A 26,187-nucleotide genomic window follows, 5' to 3' on the forward strand; every position below is an offset into this window, starting at 1 on the left:
ACAACACATTGATTAAACATTAAGAGTGACACAATGCAACCTGCATAAAATTATATATACATATTCAAAAAACGTATTTCTTAACTATATGAAAGTAAAGAACAATCTCATGTTCCGAAAATCCTCGTTGTTAATAAGTGAATGCTTATGCGATCCCACGGTTCTTGGTTCTCCACATATTAAGTGATGCATTCTGTTTTAATAATTTATATTTTAACCTTTACTTACCAAAATCATCGACAAACATAGCATTCTCCATCGTCTAGCTCTTAAATATGATTTTTCCAGCAGCATGTTTTTATAATTAAAAAAAAATTCACGTGCCCCGTTTTAAAAAACGGGTGAACTTGTTCTATTTTCTGGGTGTTCTTTGTTTCATCCAGGCCGAAAACATTAAAATAGATCTTTTAAAAATTTTTTGAAACAAAAATTTTCCAAAGCCGGGGGATTCACACTATCAACCACTTCACTTTCCTGCTTGAACAATTAGGGCCACACTTTCCAGATTGCGACTAACCTCATAATTTGAAAATCAAAAATTTAAATTTCGTCAAAGAAAATGTATTTTGTTTATTCAAGAGAAATACATTTTTGTCGATATTCCGTTCAGCATAAAATATCGTCGGCCGAAAGTAATAAGCGTATTTAAATCTAACCTCACAAACTATTAAAATCCAATAATTACATCAAAAATTATTGTTGTTCCCCTATTTTTAACGCATTATGCGTAATTGAGACTCTTATAAGAATGGCATATTACAATTTTCTGTTTTCTTTAACATGACATATCCTCGATAAAAATATTTAAGCATATTTAAGCATATTAAGTCTTTAAACCGTGAAAATTTATTATTTGAATAAAAAATTATCTAGTTTTCTTTTTTTTTTTACATTCTGTGCATAATTAAGACTCTTATAACTATGGCGAGATACAATTTTGTTTGCTTTTAACATAAAATATCTGCTACGAAAACTAACATGCACATTTAAGTCTAGCACCTCAAACCGTCGAAATCTAATCAATAGATCAAAAATTATTTCCTTGTTCCTTTGTTGTGAACATTCAGCATAATTGTGACTCGTGTAACCATGGCTTATTATATACAAACATATGCTATTTAAAGTGTGTTTCTAATTTCAGCCTTCTTCAGATAAATGTAATTAAAAAAATAGCAAAAAGCAATATTTACATAAAAAATTTATTTTAGTGGGCATATAGCTGTTAAACGTTTTAAAATTAAAAACAGAAAATTTTGTTTCAATAAATTTTCATGATGAATTTCAATGTTATGCTTTAAAAAAAGTTTGAGAATTCATCTGATGTGTATATTCGTTCTCATTATTATAGTTACATCTTAGTCTTAATGAAATATTTAGCTAATGTTTCCTTTTATTTAATGTATGTTAAATCAAAACTTCAATAACAATTTCTAAATATATTTTTCCTACTGAGCGTCCAAGTATATCAATTTTGTTTTTAAATCCAATAGCTTTACATTCCAGTTCCGTTTCCTTTCAGCACAGACTGTATTGTGTTTTTCTCACTCCGACCAGTTATACCATTTCCTACACAACTATATACTTCTGAACGTTTTTCTTCTAAGTTCAGTCTACTTCAGATAATATTTATTGAAACAAATAACACAAAACAATTACGTCATAAAATAATTAATGACAATAGACGGATAGTTGTCAAACGATTTAAAATAAAATAGAAATAAAAACATATTTTATAATAACCTTTTATGATGAATTTCAATGCTATGTTTTTAAAAGAATGTTAGAAAATCCATCTGATCTTTCAATTCGTTTTCATTATTATTGTTATATCTAAATCTTAATCAAATATTTAGCTAGTGTCTCTTTTTATTTAATGTATGTTAAATCAAAACTTCTGCTACAATTTCTAAATATATTTTTCTTACTAAGAATCCAAAGATATCACTTTTTTTTCTTCATTTAATAGCTTTCCATTCCAGTTCCGTTTCCTTTCAGCACAGACTGTTTTGTGTTTTCTTCATTCCCATCGGTAATACCTCATGCCATAGTAAAGTTATCCTTTCCTTCTGTTGAAGAACGAATTTATTACTCAGTCCCCTGGTGTCGACCACTCAATTTTGTTCTCTTCTTCTTCCATTTAAGCTCTTCATCCAAGGCTATCCCCCCAACCCCCATTCATCCTTCATCCCCTCTGTAACAAGGACTTTGGGGGGATTCAGGGCATGCTAGGGGGGGGAGAACTCCCAAGTGGATGGTCGTTCTTCTCATCAGGCCTCCAATTGTGCGGCAGATTGTTAGTGAAGGAAGAATCTTTTCTTGACAGCGGCTTTCTTTTTGACTTCTTCTTCATAGCTGAAGGAGTTAAACTGAGGCAACCTCACCTCATTTATTCCATTTTCTGTTGAGAGATTCTGACGCACTATTTAAAAAGTAAATCTCCTTATTACGGTGTGCCTGGTTGATCAAGTCACTCAGTCTTTTTCTCCCTCTATTTTTTAATTTTTTTACTTTTTTTTCTTTCTTCAAATATTTTCAGATTGTATAAAGACGTTCAAAAGCTTAAATTTTGAATAGCTTATCCAATCTTTTAATTTTATTTTACTTTTTAGTTTGAAATAAGGGAAATAAAATTTTTTGTTTCCAATATATATATATATATATATATATATATATATATATATATATATATATATATATATATATATATATATATATATATATATATATATATATATATATATATATATATATATATATATATATATATATATATATATATATATATATATATATATATATATACTGTCTGAAAGTCCGGATTAAATTCCGGTTAAAAGTACTGGCTCACTGTATTCAGCATCCATAAAGTCAATTTCATCGAAAAATCTTTTTTCATCATAAAATTTTATAACGCAATATTTATTTAATTACAACGATTCGGTGATTTTACAGTAAATGTTACTTTGTAATATTCTGTATTTCAGATTTTTCTTTTCGTAAAATTTTATGATAGAAATGAGTTTTACGGTAAAAACTACCGGCGCTCGTAGTACCAGAATTTTTTGCCATAATTTTAATAATACTTTTTTACAGTTTGTACTTATGTGCTTGCATCTTTTTTATTTTCCCGTTGGTTGAATTCTTTATTTTTTCATAAAACAAAAATTCATTTTTCATTTTGTGTTCATCTCAAATTCTACTATTTAAATTTAAAGACTTACAAATAAATAATTATCCTATCTTTTATCATATTAAAATTTAATATTGAAAAATAAATTTGCCACTAGTGTATCTGTTGGAGTTTTTCAAGATTTGCTCAATAAAGGATGCAGAGATATCAAAAGTTATTTTTAGGAATAAGCATTCTATTGAAAATTAGCAACTGAATAATCGTTATTGTTTTACGTTAAAGGGTTCAGTAGTACATTGTCATATTTCATACATTCATGACAAGAAGTTATTTAAGTTACGCCATTCCTGATAACTACAATAAATAGAAAATCGTGCAATGAAACAAAATTTTATTATTCAGGGTTTGACGGTAAAGACAATTGTTGTTACAAGTTTAAAAAAAAGAAGGCAATAACTAGACAAGAATTTTTTTTTCCGTTTGTATGGAATAAAAAAATCCCAAACTACATCTGAAATAATTTAAATATTGCACAAAGTGCTGTTTTCCATAAATGTGTTTCAGAAGTGGGTTTTTTAGCAATTGTCTTATTTATAAGATAACTTGTAATTTTAATATGGGTGTTTAATGCATTTAAATGGTAATGTTTATATTCTTCAGTATCCAACATTGTTAACCATTCTAAAATTTTATTCTTTTTCATAAGCTATTTCTGTGAATTATCCATCACTATCATAAATTTTACATTCTTGCTGAAGACATTAATTTGATAATGCTAGTCTTCTTGAGTAAATTGAGTAAAAAAGGCAGTTAATTTGAAAAATTCAGTAAAATTAAAATAAACAGTCATAAAAATGTACTGCTTACTGCGTTTTTCCGAAGAAATTTTACATTTTCTCTCATCGAACTCCAAAATTAGAAACAAAGTTAGTTAGAAGATGGCGCTTCCAGCTGAAAATTCATAAAAAATATTAAAATTTGTATGCCTTGACATTTCATATGGAATCTTGCACTGTCGGCGATATGTTTCTTCGCAGGCTGCGAAACGATGTGATTGAAAATGACAGTTGTTTTGAAAACAAAGTCTTATAGTTATTGGTTACCCTGTAAACTAGCCTATCAGGGTACCAATACTTTTTATCGAAAATTCCATTTTTACCGTAACATTTTACAGAACAAAAAAGCCTGATATGTTGTTCTCGTAATTTTTATTGCTATACTTACTAAATCAGTGTAATTAAGCAAACATTATTATATAAATTACGGTAAAAAATTTTATGGTTAAAATGGATAAAATGGATATTGCACTCAGGATATCAGTATTTTTTTACCTTATTTTTATGCGAAATTTTTTACAGTGTTACAACAAAATTTTGTTAACAAGATTTATGAATTAATTCATTAACTTAAGAGCGTATTTAAGTATATTTCCGCTTTCAAAGAGCAGCAAACCCTTCAACTTTATTATTTTTTAGATGATTTTTTTTAAAATTTCTTTAAATGATCCGTCTTCTGTTTTTCCTTACTTGATATTTCAATATCGTCGATCATTTTTAAGAAAAACTTGGTACATTCAGGAAAAAATTATTGAATTAAAAAAATTTGCAAAAGAAGAAAAAAAAGCAGAAAAAAGAATTTGTTGTTTACTTTTCATCTGAATTTGGTACAACCGTTACAAACTGTGTCAATATATTCATTTTTCAGTACATCGCTTAAATATAGATAATTTTTTACAACTACCTGTTATATTTTCTTTTTCTTTTTTATAAGCCTGTTCATTCCACGTCGCCTACTTCATCTTCTGATAAGATTTTCTACTTCATTATTTAACGAGTAAATGTTTTTGTTGCAGTTTCAGAATTCGATTATAAAAGTCATTTTCTTTCTTTTATAAGCAAGGCAGAAAAAAATTGCAGGAAATTATTTTATATCGTTTCTGTACCTATTATAAGTTCTTAAAGAAGATCTAGCATTTTTCCCATTACAAAATCGCTTTTTTTTCAGATTTCATTATTCTTTTTCTTTCGAAAAATATATCCGCTTTTTTGTAGATAATGATACAATGACAATATTTTCAGTTTTTTATCTGACTATGATAAATATAATGAGACTCGTTTGCACAAGAACATAAAATGATTTTGCTAACATGTTGATATTCTCTTCATTTTGGGATTTAATTCTATACGTATTCTTTATGTTGAGATTTTTGTCTCTTATATTTCTATTTATCTCAAGATCTTCTAATGAGAATTTTACATTTTTTTATATATTTTGTCACGTATAACAAAAACTGAATGACAATTCCTTTTATTATGCTTTAATGGAAAATATTCTCTTATTAGACTTCAACAAATGTGAAAAAATGTGTATTATTTTGAAGGAAAATTTAATTACCGCATAAAAAATAAATGAAAAATAAAATGGAAATAAGTATAATTTCATGTAAAAGATAAATGCTTTCACGAGATTAATTTCATTAATTTAAAAACAAAATTATTATGTTTTTTCATTAAAAAAAAGATAACCTAAAACAAAAGTTGAAAATCTAAAGTGCAAGTTTTATTGACAAGACTCTTGATGTACAATTGGTTAATGAAACATTAATTTGATTAAATAATTAAAATAAACAAATCATTGACTAAGATAATTTAAAAGAAATCTCTTTATGCTCACTTTTGAGATGGGGAAATGTAAGAAACATTAATAATATAAAGCAGATTTTTTATTGGCAATACTCTTAATACAGTATTAATAAAGGAAATACAAATTTGATTCTAAAAAATAAAATTTCTTACTTACAAATTTTCTTTTGAAAGAAGCTTTGTTTTTAATATCAAAACTAGATTTTTTTAGAAACCTTTTTTGAAGTTTCATTGGTTTTTCCATCATTTGTACTGTTATTATTTCGACTCACATTTTGACAATTTGAAAAAAAAAAAAACTCGTTTGAGTTCATCAAAATGAACTTTTTAAAAATTGGTAAGATGCTGTCTTCACGTCTTACTTTTTAGTTAATATATAATGACAATCAAATTAGAGGACTATTTTATTAATTATTTACTCATTTTCTTATAAAACATTATAATATCATTAATTGAACTCCCCTTCAAGTACATAATAAATATGGAGAGATGAGTACATAGAAAATATGGAGAGATAAGGTCGTGAGGTGAAACCGGGTGTCTGATTGATTGTTTCGTCTATCGATTCGATTGTTTGATCTAGCCGACAAACTCTGAGTTACACTAAAAAGTTTTTCTTTTCTCAATGACCTGGAGAATGACCTTGGACAGATCTCTATGAAAGGTAGATTTTTCGGCCACTCTTTCAGGGGCACCATATTAGGTGGTTCAACGTTGCTCCCACTGTAAAGACAGATAGTACAGAGAATGAAAGAACACCCATGTCTTGCCGGAATTTGAACCCAGAACCTCTCTGATGCAAGGCCAGCTCACTGACCCCTATTATACTAAAAAGTACCTGCCGTAAAAATGTACCTACCTTAAAAATGCATCTACCATAAATATGTACCTACCATAAAAAAGTACCCATCATAGAAAAATTACCTACCATATTGGCGTGTTATTTGTTGTTTAATTTATGGCACATCTACCACAGAAAAATTACCTACCACATTGGTCTGTTATTGCTGTTGAATATTTGGCACACCTACCATAGAAAAAGTTCCTACTACATTGGCGTGTTATTGTTGTTGAATTTATGGCACCTTGGTAGATGAGTTAGTTTTATTATGTCAACTCTCTAATGTTCTCTTCCTAAACTATCCATATTTTTTTTTAATTACAGCTGTAAAAATTATTTTCAGTGATGAAGATTCATACCCTTAGTAACAATCAGGATTTAGTCCAATGTTTTGGTTCGTTTCGATAACTGCTCTCGAGATAAAAATAGGTACTACTCAATCTTGCCTCCACCCCCTTGTATGTATGTCCATGCTGGTCCCACGACAAGTTGCAGTGCAGGGGAGGAAAAAGATAATTACATCACATGTAAAATTGTTACATTACAAATTGTCAAATGTTACATTATATGGATAATATTTTTAAATTGTCATTTAAAATGAAAATATCTGCTACTGTTTTCATGAAATTTTATTATTTCTAAATTTATCATAGAGTAAGCACTTGTACCCAGTTTTAGTGAAATAAAACTTGGTGATTTCATTTTTCCTAGAAAAATTTTTTTTATAAGAAAAGTATTTTTGACTTTTTGTTTTCGTCAGGAGTTTTTGTTAAATTATTGTTGTATTATTAGATAATTCAAATAGATAATTCAAATTTATTTTAAATTACATTAGTCTTTGTCCTTTTCTATCGAAAATATTATCATTTTTTGCAGTTAAATATAAAAATATACCAAAAGAATTGCAATGTTATAAATATAAGCAAACTTGTTAAAATCTAAAAATATAACGAATAATTCATATAATAAATAGCAATCCTATACCTTGGAATGAATTTACCCAAATTCAAGTCGGAGAATTAAGTTTGTTTAGACATTTCGTAGAAAGAATAAACATAATTCATTATCAAAATTAAGGAATGATTAATCTCAACTTCTAATACTAAAACAAATAAGCGAATGCTAATTAGATTTGTCAAATTCTAAAGTAACATTCCATTTTCTTTCCAATTAATTGAATCGCGTTCTGATAAATTAAAGTGGAAGCGAAATTATGAATTGCAAAGATAAAACAGATTGACATTCCTTAGTAACAATTATCCCTGGTCTATTTGCCAAGGAATCATTAATTTCCCCAACTAGATATCGGTTTTAGGAAAATAGCCTTGAGAATTAAATTTATCTACAGAAATAGTTTAAAGCAATCGCTTTTGTAATGAGATGCATCTAAATATTATAGCAGTATTTATTCGAAACAAATTTAATCATGTTAAACGGTATTAAATATTTGAATTTTTGTAAACTTGACTGATTTTGCATAGTTAAATTTATTTGAAAATTATTTTGAAACGTATAATTTCTACACTATTTATTAAATTATGCATAGAATGCTTTGCAAACTGCACGGAGAAATTGCAAACTGCACGGAGAAAAAAATTCTGGTAAATGCCCCACTGTGTGACAATGATAACAAATAGGTTAGGGAAATATATCCAAAATGCACGGTTTTTAAATCATTCATTTGGTAATTTTTCCATTAATAAGGTAACGGTTTACCAAAATTTTCGTTCCTATCACCACATTATTAGTAAGAAATGCAAAATTGAAAATTATATTTAACATATTAAATGGTCCATATGCCCAGTCGTGATAAAATTACTAAATTTTACCATATTTACCAAGTTTTTTGTTTTTTAAATTTTGTCAAAATTATATTCTGATAGCTTTGACCATACTTTACTTCTCAGTGTATATTTTAGACTAGATGCTGATGCATTTATATCTGGATAAGCTTTTCTACATACATGCTCAGAAATTTGGAGTATGTTTGGAATATTTCCTTATATAATGAATTCAGTACATTGCCACATTTTGGCATTTTGTCTTGGCATGTTGACTATACTTAGAAAAACCCAATTTCACTCAATTGGATTTTGTTAATTTTTTGATATACTTATTATCTACATTGAAGTCAATGTAGATTGACTGTGAATTTACAAGAAATATGAATTGCTTTGGACTATTCTTTAAGCAATATTTAAGAAAATTATTTTACGCTTTCAAATATCAACGAGCGTTTGTTGTCAAAAAGTTAATTTTTCTACATGTTGTCGATCCATCTATTGAAACGACAGAGATCTTATTGCTAGAAAACTATGAATTCATTTAAATGCCTAGGCATTCACTGTAAAACACTCTTTATCAATTTGCGGAAAAAATTACTAGCCCTCTGGGTGCCGGTTTTCTTACCGCAAAATCCATTTTCACTATAAAAGTTTATAGAACAAGAATATGATATACCATATATTTTTTTTGTAGTATTTACTAGTAAATCTTTGAATTTTTGTAATAATATAAGTATTACTGCAAAAATTAAAATTTTTCGGAAAAATAAATTTTACGGATGATGCACACAGGATTCCAGTACGTTTTACCGTAAATTTATCTGGAATTTTTTAGTGTTTTTCAATTTTATATTTAGTTGTCCTGTTTTGCTTCTTGAATATTTTATTAAACAGTGTAACTCAATAAAAAATTGTGTAAGTTGAAAGAATGAATCTTTTCAACACCTCAAAAGTGCTCCAAAATCTGAAAGAATGCCTTAAAATCAAATAAATAAAAAATTTTATGTGCAAAAATTATTACAAATGTTATCAAATTCTGGGCATCGGTAATAGATAGCATGTAATGAAATAAAAACAATTTATATCTAAATTAAAGATTAGTGAAATGAAACAAACTCAGGTATAAGAATTACGGTTTTGGTGTGCCATTTTCTTGATAGCATTGAACAGCAGAATAACTGCTAAATTAACAATTTAGTTTTGCCCGCTATTTGGAATATATTTGAATGCATTCAGCTTTGTGAATTTCAGAACCTCTCTTAAATTTTATGAAAAAATTTTATAATTATTGTCTTCGATTACATATAATTAACATATTTTTTGTCATAACTCTTGTATTAGTCTCTAATTTTTTTAAAATAAATCTATGACGCCCCAATGTTCGTTATTACTATGGGACAATAAACTTACTTATGAGATTTTTGCTATTATATTTTATAACTATGTAAAAAAACATATGTTTATTTTATAGCAATGTAAATAAAATTAATTATGTTATTTTATTTCAAACTAAAGTCATATTTATTTTAGATATTGTTATATTGTTATAGTTAATATAAATTTGAATATTTTAAGCTCTTCAGAGAGAAAAAAACATCCTCAATTTTTTTTCTCTAGTTTTAAAATGTTTGATATAAGTAAGTCCATGGCGCTCGACTGCAGATCATTACTATGGGACAGTAAAGTTTCTTATCAGATTTTTGTGTAATTATATTTTATAACAATGTAAAGAACTATTTTCATGCTTAAAAAATTTTAATTATGTTATTTTATTTAAAACTGAAGAAATTTTTACCTTACATATTGTTATATGCTAGTTGGTATTAAATTCCGAATATTTTAAGTTTTTCAGAGTAAAACAATTTCTCAAAGTATATTTTTTAGAACCTTTTATTAATAAAATGAAGATTCTCTGAAACATTTCTTTAAAAAAAAAAGTTGCGTCAAGTCAAACTTCTTAAAGCATACTCGTGTCAGTGAATTTTTTTTTCTAGATCACTGCAGACGCCAATGGTTGAGAAATGCGTCCCAAAGGTTTAGAAATGAAAACTGTTGTATTGATCTTTGAAAGTAGCAGATTTCCCTCGAGAATTTGTGAAGCATGACAACTTTATTCAGAAGTGTAACAGCAAAGTGAAGTTGAGGAGAATGAATCCCTTTGATTTTGGATATGAATTCTAGGCAATAATCTGGACAGAAAAAAAGAATTCTTTTGTGAAGTTTATCTGATAGAAATATTGTTTTAAGAATACTGAGATCTTTTATCCATAAAGAAAACGTTTTAGTAATTATTTTTCATTCTTTTTAAGAGCTTTTTTTAATTTTTAATTTATGTCATTTATAATGAATTCATTATCTACGTATGAAATGTAAGATGATACATTCTAATACAAACGTTGAATATAAGTAAGAAAAATCAATTTATCCTTTTTTATTTATTTGCTTATGAAATTTTCGAGCAAACCCTTCGCATTTTTATGTGGATCAGATTATATAAAATAATATTTTGCACAGATTTTAATAAATTACTAATTCTAAATTTACTAATTATAATACTTTATATTTTACTAATAAAAGTAAATAGTAATCATGAGCGAATGACTATTTTATTTAATGATTAGTCTTTAAAATATGGGATTTCATATGTTCCAAATTATTTGTAATTGGTTCTATTACAAATTGAAAAAACAATAACAAAAACAATATCACAGTTGGAAAAAAAATTTAATGAATATTTTTTTATAATTTATCTATTATATTTGTTAATTGTTTTCTTAAACTAAATGTTACTAAAATTACTTTTTAGATAGTTATAATTAATATATAGTCTCAAATTTATTTCCGGTATATGCTTAATATAAGGAATTGGAAAGAATGAATTATTTTAGTAATTGATCACGAAAAATTTATTCAAATGATTGTCTTACACAAGAGCATGATAGGTAATTCTTAATTGTATCCATTCAACCAAAATTGGTATTTAAATTTGAATTTGAATTTTACTTGTATTCTACTTTTATTGTACTATGTTGTAAGTATTTTTGAAAAAGGAGTTTAATTTTTTTTAATTTGCAGAAATGAAATAATTTTTGCTTCTCTTATTTCATTCAAAAGCAAAAAGAAATATACAAAAGTATAATTTATTTTCTTTTTTTTTTCTTTTGTAGCAACAGTATATATTTTCCAGCAATATGCTAAATGGGGGGAAAATATGTCAAGACGAGACAAAGTTCACGAAAAAATGGGTGTGTCTGATGTCACTAAGTGTCTTTAACATTGTCAACAAGTTTGAGTCTTGGTGGAAAACAAATTGTACACAGTGTGCCAAGGTGGTACGTATTGAAACAGAACCTTTTTTTTCCAATTTCTATCATATATTTATCTTTTAAGGAAAAAAATATCAAGGTGAATTAAGGAACACTTTATAAAGATGTTAATTTGAAATTAAAAGTATAAATTCAAGGCTTTGGACGCAAAGAGTTATAATATGAATTTATAAAAAAACTTCGTCACTGTACTGCAAGGAATTAAACATGGCAAAACATTTCCTTCTTTACAAGTCTACGAGTCTCTTTTTAAGCAGGGAATTACAATTCCAGTTTATTTTCCTAAAAAACCATGATTCTCAACAAAACTTCTCAGGAAATGTTTTTTTTTCCAAAATTTAAATTTATTTATCTCTTTCTTAATTCCGCGATGCTAAATTTTAAGAGAAGAACTATCAAATAACTGACTATCATACTGTTTTAACATAAATCATCCACATACATCATCATTATCTTGCTATCTTGGTAAGAACATCGAAGAACAACCTTGAAATCAGATTTAAACATTCATTAAAAATATTACTTATTACGTTTTATTTATTTTTGGTTATTATTATGATTTCAGCAAAACTTTATAAATCATACTATTTTGCAACTTAAACTATCGCTTCACTTAAACTTCTTATACAAAACCCTAACCACGCACAATTTATTAAGAAACAATAAATTTCCACGCCATCGAGTTTCCTTTTCCTTTATATCACATCAACATAGTACTTTCTAGCGTTTTTGGTCGATAAGCAATCCGGTACAGAAAAGCGCCATTTAGTTTCTTAGATATATAGCTAAGCTCAGCCATTGGTATTTCCTTTCGCTCAATACACGTTTTATTCCTGGAAAACTATAAAGATAGCATTGTTCCACAAATTTCAGCCATGCAGCGTTTCCATTTTCCTATTCTAGAAAGCCGGTGTCTGACTTACTCTTTCAGCATTTCCAGAGATTGTCCGGAACAAGTGATAAGCTAGAAAGGTTTTCCGAAAATGAGTTGAAGAGAAGTGAGATTGGATGAGGATTGGGTTAACTAGATTAGACAAATCACGTTTAATTAACCCTGAAGTCATGCCTGGCGGAAATTTAGAGCTGTGATATCAGTCGTTTTAAATCGACGCTTCCTTATGAAGTCCGTGAATTATTTCTTTGTGTTAGAACTTCCTTTCATTATGTCGGCTAATAATTACAAATGTTGCATGGGGTTGAATTTAATTTAAATTTTTATATTTTAATATGGTAGAAAATATATTTTTTCTCATTTGTTTAACTTATTTTTCAAAAGTATTATTTTATCACAGTGGAAATTAAAATTGTATAACAATGTAGATCAGTTTGTGATTTAAGTTTTTAACTAAAAAAAAACTCTCAAATTTCAAATATCTTTATGTTGAACCAAAAAGCATGTTTCACATTTCTTATAACTGCTTCGTTTTTAAGTTAGTCTAAAAAATTAAAACGAGATCAATACTGCTTACTTTAAATACGAGATAAACGTGAAGTATATATTATCTGTACAAATATAAATGTATATATTTATACACTATCTACCACTTAGTATTTTTGCAAATTTCCTAAACAAATCTAAATTTGTTCTTATTTGATAGATGAGGCAGTCTTTTTGAGACACAAGATACCTTTACGTTTCTGGTCAATGTATTCCACAAATTCGTGTACAATGATTAGTGATATTTTTAACACTCATCTAGAAGACATATAAATTTATAAATTTTTGCAGTTGTTGCACCTCGTTAGAAGGATGGCAAAGTAAAGTTCTAATGGCACGATTCATCGACAAATGAGATATTCAATTTTAATTCTATGAAAGTCTACTTATGGTAAGGCTTCGTTCATCAACAATTTATGTACAAATCAAAAGTTATCTTGATGTCTTTTAACCATTTCTCTCAATGGTCCTTTCCTCTATCTTCTTATATCCACTAGCCGATGCATTTGTCCTTTGCTTATTTGGATAGAATGGCCATTCTTGAAACAGTTTGACTCTTGTTCCAGATCATACTCGTTCGATGATCTGACTCGTTCCAGAGTTCTTGGTGGGTCTCAGATCTAGACTATGGGCTGACAATTTCTTTTGTTTCCCCCATTTTCATATACAAATCTGTGATTGGATTCACGACATAATAGCTAGAGATGCGTTCAGTTAGTAGTATGAATCTAATCTTTAAAACTCACACAGTGTAAGAAACGAAATGACATGCAAAATAGTGCAGTGATTGTTGGTGGCTTGTACAATGAGGTAGCTTGCCATCAATTTAAAAGAAGCGTTTCAATCCATTCTTGAAAAAACGCTCCTAAACCATGATTTCATATCTTCAGATAAGCACGGAAATTCAACGACTTGTTGTGAAATATTATTATGAGAAAATTGGTCTCAGTTAAGCATTTGTTTGACTTAATTTTATTTTTCGAATGTTAAAATAAAACTACACTCATGGGCAGAAAACTTAGCGCACCAAGAAGGAGTCGTCAAAAGAAAAATGATAATCTTTAGTTTTTTTAATCATTTACTTATATCAAAGTAGTCATTACGTATGTAAAATTTCGTTTCGTTTTGACGACTCCGACTTGGTGCGTTAATTTTTTTGTCCATGAGTGTAATTTAATATGAAATTAAATTATTTAACACGAAACATTGAAAAAAGAAGCCTGTATGAAAACTTTTTTATTTCTATGGATATGATAACCCACTTACTATATTGATAAAATAAAAATTAAAAATAATACTTTTATACCAACTTATATTGAATAAACGTTCTAAACGTATAGTACTAAACAACTTAGAGCGTTTAAAATTATTTACTAAGAAAGTTTTATTGTAATGTTTTAATTTTAAAAATGATATACTAGTTAACTGATAATATTTTCATGTTACACAATTAGTTTTCATAAAAGCAAAATAACAAAGTTGCAGTAACAAATGAAGATTTATTTACATCTGGAGTCAACATGCATTGTTCCGTTTATTTTCGACATATTTTCATATAAGGTCTCATGACTTAATATTTTTATGAGTATTTAGAAATGTTCATTGTATTCGTTTTCGATTTTCCGGGTTATTTTTCTATCTCTAATAGAAATATTCATGCAGAATTAAGATAATCCGACCAACTTTCACGACCACACTTAAATACAATTAAAATATGCAACTTGTTTACCTTAAAAACATTAGATAAAGTTTTATTTACTGATATATTTTCTAAATATCCTTTTTTATTGTCTTCGTTCGTAATTTCATTGTATTATTCCATGCTTGCTGTGCATTAATTCATTCTGCTTATAACCTTTCTTTGTCACTTATGCGTTGTTTTTCTTACTTAATGTTCAGCGCATAAGTTTATTATGGACAATCATATAGACATCTGTAGTTGATTTTGAGAGGACCATTGAAAAAAAAAAGTTTAAATATCCCATTATTTTCGGAAGTAATTTATACTGTGTGCAATGTAGTTGCTAGGATATGAGAAAAAATCGGGCACAAATGCAAAATAAGACTACAGCTGTTTGACAAATAGTATGAGATAACTACATACACCTATTGTTTACTACATACACTATAGTAAAACTACATGCATATATTGTTTTCTATTATTAATATCATTTGGCTGTCACATACAATTTGCGAATCTAGACTTCGCTTGCTCTTGCCACAACTCATCAAATTAATAAATCTGTAATAAAAGGCAATTGTATAACGTAGTTTGTAAAAACTGGTGACATGAAAATGTGTAGTTAAATACATTACCTAAATAAAACTTCTGGATTAAAAAAAATACTGACTGATTTTCAGAAACCAAATTTTATCACACATTCCTTATTGCAACTTGTTTATCTCAAAATTTCTTCTGTAGATTTAGTGCTTCAACAGTGAGGAAGGTTCTTATTTAGAAAACCGAGTTCATGGTTTGCCTTTTATGCGTCACCATTTGTGCTTTCTCACCTTTACCTTTATCTTTATTTACCTTTGATTTCAAGGATTAATACATTTAAAATTATTTTATCAATTATTCAGTTAATGGTCAATAATTTTGTTTCACTGCACCATTCGGAAACCCTACTCTTGAGAAGTTTTAAGGATTTAAAATATTGAACAGGAAGTGATAATGAAATGAAATATGATAACTAATAATGAAAATAAGAATTAAAATCGTTTATTTTTTAAATCTATAAAATTTATATAATTATAACTCATAAAACTCGCGCTTATCCTTTTAGTAAAATATAGTCAGTGAGTATTAAACTAGCACTTGAAAAACTGATAATATTTATAATAATTAAGGCTCTTAATAATAATAACACAAATTTATACTATAAAATAAAACATTATTCCTTCTTATTCATAAAACAATGAACGTTGTTTTGTTTAACAATAGAAAATGTATGCATTTTGTTTAGCAACAAAAAAATATGGAATTCTTCTGAAGGATCTGAGCAATTTGTTTCAGCTATTATCTTTTATAAGCTCTTTAGGATCTCAAGAAACCTTCTAGAGTTTAATTTTGCCGTAGGTTGGTAAGCATCTTTGTAATAATCTGCTAGATGTGTATCATTTTCTTATTTAATTATTTCTTACTTATAAGATCAATGTTATTTTATTAAGTGTGCTAATAAAAATTCAAAGAAAATACTAGAAAAAATGTTTATTGAAACTATTTATGATCAAAGTAAAATATAATAGTGAAGAAGTTGTTTAAATATTCGTTATGTTTTACTTCCCAAATTTATAAAAGTTTTGCTTACATTTGATAAAAAATATTTTGTTATAACTCACGTAAAATATAAACTCAAACAATCAAGATTTAGAATTTTTTAGCAGTAAACACGTATTAACACGTCTTGAAGTATTATTTTGCATCATATGGTTTACTGATTACTGACTATACAACATATATATGCTACGGTTAAAGTAATTAATCCTGTTATTAATAATAATAACCGGTCAATATTAATAATAACTACTTCTTTTGGTTAAAGTGAAAAATATCACAAATTATTTACTTTAACTGGTTATTATTAATAATAACCAATAAAGTTTGGTCAATGTGATTAAGTGTTAAGGTTTAAGTGATAAATCCTGTTATTATTAATACTAACCGTTAAAAATTAATAATAAGCACTTCTTTTAATTAAAGTGAGAAAAAAAGGAGAGATTTCCGTATCCCTGATCAGAGGTAGGATAATTGCTAAGTTTTGGCAACTTCCGGACAGCGGGCCGCCTGAAACTAAGAACAAGACATCACATTATACATTAGACGCCAATTCGAAGGGTATAACTAGTAGCCATCCTCGGGTAAACACCTTCATGTTTTTTTCCTCCCAGTTTAAAATAAATTTGGCGCCTTGGCGATTCTCACGATACGAAATATCCCCAATAAAAATGCAAAAGAATGACTTTGACTAAACTCCATTAAATATTTTTAATAATAGTCGATTAATGTGATAAATTCGCTTAAATTAGCAATTTAACTTGCTTACTTGGTTATTATTAATATTGACCAGCTAGTATTAGGAATAACCGACTATTCACATTGACAGTAACATATATATGAACATGAAATGGTTCTTTGACAGCAGCTTTACTTCTAATCTTTATACCTGAACTAAGGAAACGGAAAAGAAATTAGAGCAGGAAGCGTGGCAAAACTACTTTCTTTTCGAACTCCTTGAGTAAAATTAAAACTAGTCACTTTTTGCATACGGAAATATATCTACCTATAAAATTGTTTCGCGCTCCATGACGTGCATGTACGCCTGCATCGAAGTAATTAAGCATGCACAATTTTTAGAAAAAAAAAGTAACTGATACATTTACTTTACAAAGTAAAGAGTGCAAACAAGTAAACGGACCACCCTGAATGACTTTTGATCTAATAATTTAATCTTTATGTTCTAGGGCTGAATCTTTATAATTCAAGAGGGTGAATTTGTTCTTTTTGAAATCGTATTTTTAAAATTATTTGACTTAAAAATGAGCAACACGTAAAAAATATAATAAAAACAAATCGATTGATTTTGCCCAAATTTTATTATTTTTTGTTGCCATGTACAATTACATTCTTTACAATGATGTAAAACATTTTATGCCTTACAATTCAAAAGTTTTTTTGACTATTATTAAACAAAAAAATAAAACGTTATGAACTTTTACTAAAATGATTTTTTTTGCATGAAATAATCTTAGAATAAACGAATTTTATATTTGGATGCAAAAATTTTTTAGTTCACTTAAAAAGTTTTCGAGATATAACGAAAAACGGAAGAAGTAAAATAACATTAGAGGATAAAAACACGTTCCTGACCAAACTATTCTAATCATAATTCCAGGATTGCAATTGCTCCCTGTATTTTGGAGCGAGAAATCCTAATTCATCTCAAAAAAGTTATGTTTTCTAAGAAAATGCGTTTTAATGTCTGATTTCGTATCTTAAAATATCCTCTGCATTAATTAATAAGCATAATTGAAGTCACCTCCCTCGATTTCATAAGATTAAGCTTAAGATCAGATCATTAGATCAAAAGTTATTCTGGATGATTTTTTTCTGCTCACTGTTCATTCGTCAACGTGGGGAATGTGAAATGGTAATGCTGAATTTCTCGATTTTTATTGCTCTCTATTATAGTCTAACGCGTGCTAAAATTTTAGCAATATATTCATATGCCTACATAAAAAATGGTTATTTAAGTAAGATCTAATTCAGTTTTTTTTATTAAAATACTTGAATACTAGAATTAAATATTGTATACGATTATTTTCGTCATTTTAGGGTTAAACTTAAAATTTTAAAATAAAATAGTATTTTTCATTGAGCACTCTTAATTGAATAGATTGTAAAAATTTATGTATCGTCTGATTAACATATAAAATAACATTTACCTATACATTTGAATCACTTTTACACAATGCATTTGTGTATAAATTTAAAGTAATGAGCGTAAAGAGACAAAAGACATTTTTTATCGCAGAAATTGATTTTTACTTCGAGAAGCGGATGTTTTCGGTTTTCCTATTTATCGTATTTCCAAAAGCTTCCGCTTCAGTTCTTACATTCAAGTCATGTACACTCAATTTCTAACGAAGTAATTCAAGCAAAAGTATGCGACGAGCAGTTTTGATCGAAATCGCTCGCCCGTATCATCGCCAACATATGTAAGCGAGCGCTTCTCACATCTCATGAAGATAAGGAATGGATAACAGCCATTTTTCGACTTGTTCCGTTCATAATATTGAGAATCGGAAAGCGATGTATGTTTGCTGCTTTCTATATTGGAAACACTTTCATCAACTTTTCGAACAACAATATTTAAATTTTTCGCACTTTTCCTGTGTGTCACTATTTTACTTTGGTTAATTAACACGTTTCGTTTCCTTTATCGTTAGTGAATTTGTCTCGTAGATTTGCTTTTGGTTTGTTACGCTTTGAATAATCAATTTGTTTTGGAAAGTAGATTTGTTTAAATTTTGGATTTAAAATGCTTCATTTATATGTTTGATTTAAATTGTCAGTTTGGAGGGTTGCCAAATTGGGTTATTGTATTTCATTTGCACTGGAAAATTAAATGTAGCTTTTGTAATATCGATTTGTATTTATTTGTTTGAAATGCTTTAGTTTTAAAATTCCTTTAGGCTCAAATAAAAAAAATCATATTTATGAATCTTATTAATGTTTGATTGTAAAATTGAGACACTCTAACTAATTTCTATGTTAAGCAATTAATATCAATCTGAAATTAACAATATTAAATTATTACTTTTCTTAAATTTTAAATTGTTAACTAGCTACAAATGTGAATAACTTTACAAGAAAAAACATCATCAAAAGTATCTAAGATTGGCGGAAAATTTATTAAATCATATTATTTTTGAATCTATATCATATAAAACACAACACACTATCGATATTATATAAAACACTGCACACTACCTCTATTATATCAAGCACTACCAGCTATCTATATTATTAATGGGACCGTGGTGGCCTAGGGTTTTTAGAATCGGTTTAGAGGGGCCGAAGCTCAATCATCGACTCTGCTAAACTCAGATTATGTGATATACGTGCTCGTGATATCTGTATAATGGTAGATTGCTGAGCAGTGCCATGGTACCATAGATTTGGAAAAAATTCACGTCCCATTCAGTTCACATATTATTTTTGAATCTATATTATATAAAACACAACACACAATCAATATTATATAAAACACTTCCAGCTATCTATATTATTAATGGAACCGTGGAAGCCTAGGGGTTTGAGAATCGGTCTAGAGGGACCGAAGCTCAATAATCGATCTGCTAAGCTCAGATTATGTGATATACGTGCTCGTGAAATCTGCATAATAGTTGAATTGCTGAACAGAGTGGTGCCAGATTTGGTGAAAGGTTTCGGGCCAGATTTCGGGTGCCAGATTTCGAGAAAATTCAGTTCCCATTCAGATCTACGTCTAAACTGAGGAATTGGCCTCCCGAATGGGTAGTGCTGATGCCATCTATACGTAGAGTTCTGAGTCATGACGTATTTTCACCCTTGCGGTGCTCTCTTGTCAAACAACAGGCTCCTGACTTAATTCAATGACTCCTGACTTAATTCACAAAACCCACGTCTGATGAGTTTGCCGCTTGTCCAAATGTCATTAAAAAGAAGAACATATTATGTATACACATTCTACTGCGTATTCATGATATATAATTAAAAAATCGATGTTTATTTTTCGCGTTGGGAACAAAGAAATTAAATATTAAACAGTGGGCAGTCCAAAATATGAAATCTTAAACGCACTTCTTTTGCGTGAATAACAAAGAGTGACGAAAATTGAAATAGCTTGTTGGCTCATGCAGTTAAAAAATGTATGCATTTTGCTATGAAATAAATTTACTAAGCTGTAGCGTAAAGTTTGACTTAAAATTTTAAAAGAACTTATCAACTACAAAATAATAAATGATTCACTACAAATGAAACTAGTTTTTTAATTTACTTTTTTTTAAAATCAGAATAAACAATATAGTATATTTCAATATATATATATATATTTATATTTTGTTGAAAAATGCTGATATATTTTTTTCTAATAAATATTTTTGTATAAACCTTATCGAAATGTACAGAAATAGAATCTAGCATTTCATTTCAAAATAAATGTTAAAATTCCAAAATGATTCCAAAAATACTCCGTATAGGGAATTCTTCGCTCAAAAACAATCTTTGAAACAATCTTTCAGAATAAAATAAGTCTTTTCAAGATTGTTTTTGATTATATAACTTGTTTAAACTTAAAATCATTTTATTACAACTATATTCTCTTATTTATATAGAAGGGGTGTTTTTTTTAAAACTAATATTCAGGAACCACAGTGAAAAAAATGTAAGTTCAAAACTACTAGAATATGGTAAAATTTACCGTGCGCTTTGGAAGCTTAAAAAAATACAGTAATTTCTTCCAAAGCGATTTGACAATGATTTTTGATGAAGTTAACAATAAAAGCAGTTTTATTGCTATTTCGTAGTAAATGGTGTAAAATTTGTTAATTTTTTCTTTCTACCTTGGAGCATGGTTATAAAAACCATTTTTCTTTTTTTTTGTAGTTAAGTTTACTCATATTTTTACTAAAGTGTGTTCATAAAGTGTGGTAAACAGAGCTATGATTTTGAAAACCGGAATTTCCGGTAAAGCGTTACGCTACGAAGGAAAAATCACTAAATGGGTGGTTTAAATTCCGCATATTTTGGTTCTATTACAAAAATTATGTTTTTTTTTCATTCGAGTTATAATCATAATGATGCTATTATGGTAATTTTAAAGAATATTTTTTCTCTGTCACGTATTAAGATAAGTTTATATCATATTGGATATGGAAGTTTTTTGAGCCCATCATTAAGTTTTTAATTATCCTTCTGATTAGTACAGTTTTAACATAAAAAAACCTCTCTATCATTGCCTTCATGCTTTTCTGTAGCTAATAATTTTTAGCTTCCTTTTCAAATTGGGAGAAACATTTTTCAAGATTTAGGAAGCAGATACTTAAAGGTTATCTTTTATGTAAAAGTTTACATGTCTATAGTACTAAAGGCAATTTTTTCGGACAAAAAATATTTTTTTGCTTATTTACTAATTTTTGGGGCCTCTCAGAAGCCGTAGTCTCTGTACCCAGACCTATTGTTCTTTGGTAATAGTCTGGCCCCTCTGATATTAGGCTTCGGTGGGCAAAATCTCTACTGTTCTGAGATTTTTTAAATTTTTCAATTGCATATTTTCTTTTACACTATTGGCCAAATTTTGAAAACCGAGTATCTGATTTAAAGTAAATTTATAAAAACCTTTTTTGAGGTACATAATATTTTTTATTCCATTTTGGAAGTTGGCAGATCTCCCCGCTCCTTCCTGTGGCTTTGCTAAAACTATAACTGCAGATTGTCTTTTTTAAAAAAAAATCTTAAAATCTTCTTAAAAAACCTCTTTTTTAAAAAACCTGCTCCTCAGCTGTAGAATATTTATCATACCGTTTTGCAAAATTACGTTTAATTTCTAACACATTCATTTATTGTTGCTATTGCATCAAATTCTATTGTTTAATGAACACTTATTTCGTTGATATAAATGCTTTTTAATTCTGATCATTAAATTGAGAACAGAATATTTAAAATTAAGCATCAGTTGTAATAAGAAGTCAACATACTTATTTTAATCCTGCAGTAATAGTCATTAATGTCGTTTATAATGCTTCTAGAAAAAAATATTGAAACAAAAATTTAGTGCTTCAAAGTACTGATGCTCATTTTACCCCTTCAGTACAATACCTACACAAAACACAAAAGTAACACGTAGTAACACAAAAATAAACACGTCATTTTCAAGTATCAAGTTATGGAAAGGTAGATATGACACCAGAATGAAAAACGCCACACTTTAATGAGAAAAGTCGTGGAGCAATGCTAAAGTGACTTTCAGGAGATCAAAGTTTTAATAAAGTGTTTATGTGACTATTCTGGGGAGCAGTTGCGACTACCAAGTGATCAAAAGGACAATGAATAGCCAAAATGACCATTCGACGTTATAAATAGAAGAAATATCAAACTATCTTTAAAACGAACCACATTGTGGAAGCCTTAAAAGGGTCACACACACTTGTCACAATAACTGCTGTGACCTTTTTTTAAACTTCATTGTGACGTCATTGTAATGTTTTTTGCTATCTAAAATTCAAGACATAAAGCTGCATACATGCACGGAGGAAAAAAAAAATTCTTTTAAAATTACAGTTTTGCGCAGTAGTGACAGTTCTAGAGTGACAGTTCTAGAAAAAAACATTGATTCTAGTTAATACAATCAAAATATACGGTATTTATACCATTAATTTGGTAATGTTTCCACTCATATGGCCACTCCTTACTGGAAATTCTGGTTCTCAAAATGATAGTTCTAATTTCCATACATTCAATAAAAAATACAAATCTGCTGAGTAAATTTAATCCAAGAAATAGTCTCTATGTCATGCTCTAAGCAATCATCATATCACGAGATTTTACTACATTTACTAAATTTTATTACATATTATAAAATCATATTTTATTGTTAGTTTTACTTAATTCATTACCAAAGTGCTTCGGTAAAAGCTACAGAACATCTTGGTACTTCCACAGAGTCAGAACCAAGGTAAAAAATATCATACCCTGGTAGTTTTGGCCATGCTTTTTTTCTCAGTGTAAATTGAAGATAAAATATTTGAGCAATATTGCCTATAATCAAAGCTTTAAGAAATTGGAATTAACTGCTAGTTTCAACAAAAAAAAATTTATTATTTAAATAATAAATATCGTTTCGAAATTGAAAAAAAAGCAACAACACTGAATTGTCTAAACCTCTTATTAAACAAAATAGTTTGAAGAATGTATTATGAAGTAAGCTATTTGAACAGTGAAATTTATTTTTATAAAATATATTTGTTAAAAATAGTTTTTCTTCGTTTGTGGTTCGTTACTTAATAAAATGACACTCAAGTACTTAAATCAAATAAGTTTTTTCTGATAGTGCGTCGCTTTTATGTTTTGAGATGGGATTTTCCTTTTTAATTTAAATTAATTAACACGCTCTAGTGCATTTTCAAGCATATGAAAAAAACCACAATTATTTTCACCAAACTAATTGAATTATATTTTTAAAATAAAAAGTTTATTTTGTTACGAATCTAATCTTCTAGTTGAAACGTTAAGTAAATTTGCTAAGAATAGTGGAATTCATTAAGTAATTGCTTTTTTTTATTTTATAAACCAAACGTAAGGAATGGGTAATATTTCTTGTTTTATAGAAATCTCTTACTTTTAAATTGTATCTCTTTTTGCAGTTTTTCATAATTTAATTTCAAACAACATGTTATATCAGCAGTTTTATCGAAGTAATAATTTTACCACCTCTTCAAAAATTAAAAGGTACATTTTGATTAAATTTAATATAGTTAGTTGTGAATAAAAACGCACTTCATTTAACCTTTTCATACTTTCGTTTAATGTCATTGTCTACAAGTATTGATTAGATCCTGCTTTTCTTTCTTCAAAAAAAATAAAATAAAAAATAAATAAATAAAAAATTTTTTTTCAGTATTATTAATATGAAATATTTACTTAGCAGGGAAATTCGGGTACAAGAGTGCCCAAACAAATCCAAAATCACATGATAAAATGAAAACGGAAAAAAAAACTCTAATTTAAAGTTATAATTTTATTTACTAATATTTAAATATATAAACTTTAATAATCACATAATCTCCTAGTGTACATTTCTAAAGTATTGCTGTATTTTATAAGTGTGCTTTCCATAGAATTAGGAAAACTGTTTTGCAAAAATGGTTCTTAAAGTTATTATTCTGCATGGTCATAATGACAGTTCTGGTCCTAAAAATCAAATTGTACGTAATTGAAACCTTACATTTGATAACTTTATCGTTTATATGGTTATGGTTCACAGAAAACTCTGGTTTTCAAAATTATAGTTTTCATTACCACATATTTATTAAAAAATGCAAAACTGAATTCCATATTTAGCCGAATAAATAGATTTTATGCCATGCTTTAAGGTATCATGACAAACTACCACTTTTTACCGAAATTACTAAATTTTATCATACATTATAAAACCATATTTTATTACTAATTTTACAAAAATCATTACCGAAAATATACGGACTGTTAGTGAACCTATACAGAAATACTGTAAATGTTACCGTATTCCTGTAGTTTTTGCCATATTTTTTTCAGTGTATTGTCAATTTTATATTTATATTTTTTTGATATTTTTATATATCACTTTTTTATGTTTAAATTAATAAAAAGAGGGAATTATTTGATTACTAAGGAGCATGGACGTTTTAAAGACATCCAAAATTTGAATTGAAAGTCATCCAGTTTAAAAGACATCCAAAATTTGAATTGAAGGTGTCATTAATGTGTTAATATATCCAAAATTCGAATTGAATTGATCATTGGAAAATTCAATTATAAAAACTCGACATGTCTTAAGAAAATGTGACCTAAGAACTATTCTGCCTATTTTGTTCAAAGTTTTGATTTTTTCATTTAAAATTCATTCAAGATAAAATTTTTAAATAATCAAAACTTATGAATACCTTACAATCCACATTTTATTTAAATATTATTAAATGCAATATTTACAAAAAAGGTGTGATAAAATCTCATATTTTGCATTAATTTTGTTTTCAGAAAAACAAGTTTTATTATCACGCGGAGAAAAAATTGTTTTACTGTGTAAATAGATTTAGAGACATAGTAAAATATTCGCGACATCTCCCTGAACATTTACTTTTTCAACCATTAACAGCTCTTTTGACTGAACTAGTGAAGTTTTATTTTATGGAGTGTTTCTGCTAATTATTTCAATTTGTGAGTTTAAAATCCGAGTGCGTCTAAAAGATGTACATTTATTTCTATTACATTTTGATTCTGAATCAAATGTTGTCTAAAAAAATAATTAGCATACGAGGTTATATCTTCAAATCTCGCTTTTATTATGCGTGCTTAGCATAGAATATATTGTGTGCAAATTTTTTACATTAGTATTAAATAGTACATAGTGATTATGCACTTCTGAAAAATACTAGTCGTTACGGAAATTACAAGAGAACACACTAATGTAATTCATTTTCAAATCTTCAATTATATTGCAACTGGAGAATATACATAGAGAAACTATTCTGAGAAAGTTACCGCACTCTATGTTAACGAAATTCTCGTAAACAAACCGTAATTCTGCTAATAAAAACTAAAATATACGATATTTAAACCATTCACTTATTAATTTTTACATTCATGAATACTGGTTTTCGAAACTGTTGTGTTGTGTTTTACTTAATTACCACACATGTAGTAAAAAAAACTGAAAAATCAATTTAACTGAATAAAATTTTATTTCATGTGGGAAATTATAATGATCAAAATACCAAATTTTATCA

This window comes from Parasteatoda tepidariorum, chromosome 10, assembly GCF_982258835.1.
Source record: "Parasteatoda tepidariorum strain Cologne lab strain chromosome 10, Ptep-v5.0, whole genome shotgun sequence".
Taxonomy (NCBI): domain Eukaryota; kingdom Metazoa; phylum Arthropoda; class Arachnida; order Araneae; family Theridiidae; genus Parasteatoda; species Parasteatoda tepidariorum.